Here is a 3,379-nt window from a genome sequence, read left to right on the forward strand (position 1 = left end):
ATAAGTTCGTTGCCACGCACGTTTTGCGTCTGGTTCTGGAGGATGGATGCGGCCGACGGACGTGCGTACCATCTGCGGCGCCCCGAGCAGGCCTTGATCATCTCGGGCAAAGGCGACAAACGTACTTTGCCGCTTTGGGCACCGTCCGATCGTTACCATCGATCTGGTTGGGTTCGTCTCACACACAAGGACACACGTACGTCAGATCTGAGATCCAACGGTCAAGAAATCCGTACCATGGTATCACATAACTCGACCGTGCACGTCAAACTCGTTCCACAAACTTCAAATGACTGAACCAGCACACTGTACACAGTACTAGTCTAGTAGATTTGGCTCGCCATGGTAACAATCTGTGCATACCGACGAGGAAGACACACAGTGGGCAAGACGCGTGCTCGTCTCGCCAACCATGACGACGACATGCACGCTAGCCAATGGCGGAGCCAGGGGTATTCTTGGGCATTCCATGGAATACCCATGATTTGGCCCAATAAAAAATCAAATATACATATCCATTCTCCAGGCTCCAGCCCAGGCAACAGGCCACGCTAAGTCGAGCCCACGGCACGCAGCCCTCAACTTGTTCACCAGCAGGATCGACCTAGCTGCCGCTGCCGACGTCGGCGCTGCAGCGACAACCGCACCAGCCACCAGCACGGCAGCACCTCCAGGCGTCCAGCCATCCGCAAGTCCCATTCTCTCGGCTACTCTGCTTGCGGCCTCGCGCTCGTCCTCTCGTTGGTTGTGACTGTATAGCAGCTACAGTAAATTGACTTAGAAAAGTATGCTCCTGAACCTGCAAACAACAATTAACATAGACGCTTAGGAGTATCCTAACTGCCTCACATAAGCAGCAAATAGATCACGTAGGCAGTTATCCTACATATGAATTTTTGTACAGGATTATTGAGAAGAGTACGATTTCTCAAATTGGTTCGATCCTCTCCAAAGGAAGTTTCACAGTGCAAAAGAAAAAAAGAGGTGTGAAAGAGTAGATTTAGCTGAATCGCTCCTGGGGCTTTCTACCCCAGGGAGCTTAGTGATTTAGTATACATTTACATTGCATTGCAAAAAAAAATTACAATGAATACCCAACACCAAATTCCTGGCTCCGCCACTGACGCTAGCCACCTGTTCTTTTCGACCGTCCTGTGCGTTATAAATCTGGCGCAGTTTTTCGCTGCGTGCAACTGCAGAATGAAACGCCATATGATAATGCTCCGGTCACTCCAACGGCGACCCCGACGCCGTCGTCGCTAATCGGTACGTAGCTCTCTTTCCCTCCCTGTCATGTCGAGCGTCGACACAAATACCAGCGGCGCCGGCCGGCGGTCGCTGTCCCGGAGCGGCGTCACAGTCCGCACGTACGGACGATGGTAGCACGAGATCAGGTGCATATCTGCGGCGATAACCTCCTCCATCACCAGACGTAGACGGGCGCAAATAAATTAACTAATATCGCAGCCAAGCTCTGATGGGAAATAAATCCATCGAAAGCGGCATATGCAGCGTGGATGTGCATTTTGTCCCTCAAGTTTATCAACAAAGTTATCCAGAACATTTCGCAAAGAAAAAAAGTTATCAACAACAAGATAATTGAACCAGTTTAGGTGAGCAACTAGTACTCCAATTCATTGTGGCATGTGCACGGTCCAAATGACCAAATCCTACCACTTCACGGGAAATGCAGCATAAACTCGGGATGGATACCCCTCGGCCTAATCAAATTGATGAACAAAAAGAGATTAGCAATAACACTTGGCTGGAAAACAACATCTAAAGGGCGACAGCGCGCAATTTGTTTTTATGGTCACCGGTGTAGGAAGTACCATAAATGCATAAGCTAATATTTATTTTAAAACAACTTATTAAAAATAAGATAATTCATCCGGCTTGTAAGAAAAATGGGGCCTTTAATAAACCATTTGGAAAAAAAAATCATGGCATATGTTTCTTTTAGCAAGGGAGATGGTCCAGTCACTTGAGTGGAAAGGATGATGGACAAGAAAGCAGAAAGTGTGCGCCGTTTGTTCTACCCGTAAATTCCTTCGCACTAGTAATTTCATTTGGGTCGAACTAAATTTTTTATTCGTTATTCGCAAATCACAATCACTATGTGTATAAGACCATATTTTATAAGATTGTCCTAGATTTAACGTTGGTGTGGCCTACTTGCCCCTTACTTTGTTCTAATCCAATAGAGATGTAAGACTAACACGCATTTGCATGATCAAACTAAAATCGTATGGTAGTGAGGTAAAATACAAACCAATGATAGCTACTCCCTCCGTTCTAAATTACTTGTCTTAGATTTATCTAGATACAGATGTATCTAGTATTAAAATGAGTCTAGATACATCTGTATCTAGACAAATTCAAGACAAGTAATTCGGAACGGAGGGAGTAGATTGGTAATGACAAGAAACAAGTAATTGCTTATGTACGTACTTGCTCCATTTCAAAAGTGGGGAAAGGTGGTGCGTTTATGTGTTTCTTTTACGGGTGACGGTGCGTTTATGTGTTTAAAAGACTGAAGCACTATTATTGGCAACATGTGTGTCTAGCACACTCTAAAGCTTAAACAAGGATTAATTCATTACAAAGCTGAGGCGCGAACTGCTAACCACCAAATTAAAGCTTAATCTGGTCTCCGATGCTCCCTATAGTTTAAGCACAACTTTATTCCTTTGCTTCTCCTAAAACAAATACTACGTGATGCATCAACAAGTACATAAACCAAGATAATTAAGTTGATCATGCATGTATACTTAGTTGCTCTCCATCCGATGATTGTTTAGTTGGAACTAACTAATAATAAGCTAGTTAAGAATTGGTTTCGAAAATCTGATGAGAGGTCAACTAAATTGGCTTGACTGAACAGCTAGTATTTTTTAAGTACTACAAAGAACGTAACCTAATCAGGCAGTTAAGCAAGTCCAGTGTAATTAGGAGGCATTTCATATCCACATGGAGCTCCAGGTGAGCACCACGCCCTGCAAGGCTACCTCGGGGGATTAATCAATACTCCCTTCGTTCGGGAACAAGTGACGATGTTTTAGTTTAAATTTGAACTAAAACAACATCACTTATTTCCGATCAGAGGTAGTATTAATTAAGAGAACCACACACCAGACAAGGTTAATGTTGCAATAGCTTCCCTAGTAAGCATAAAGCACACTCTGAGTTAGACGATCTAACACATACTTTGAGTAAGATAAGTAAGCTAAGGAGTGCTTCAATTTTGCAGACCATCTTTGTAGCTCAAATTTGGAATGGTTTTCCCTGGTGCTTGCATCAATGAAAGATGGGTCCTCTAGAGTTCATGCATCAAGTATTGGCCGATTCCCATCACTCATGGCAGAGAGCAGCAATAACG

This window comes from Triticum aestivum, chromosome 2B (assembly GCF_018294505.1).
Source record: "Triticum aestivum cultivar Chinese Spring chromosome 2B, IWGSC CS RefSeq v2.1, whole genome shotgun sequence".
Classification (NCBI taxonomy): domain Eukaryota; kingdom Viridiplantae; phylum Streptophyta; class Magnoliopsida; order Poales; family Poaceae; genus Triticum; species Triticum aestivum.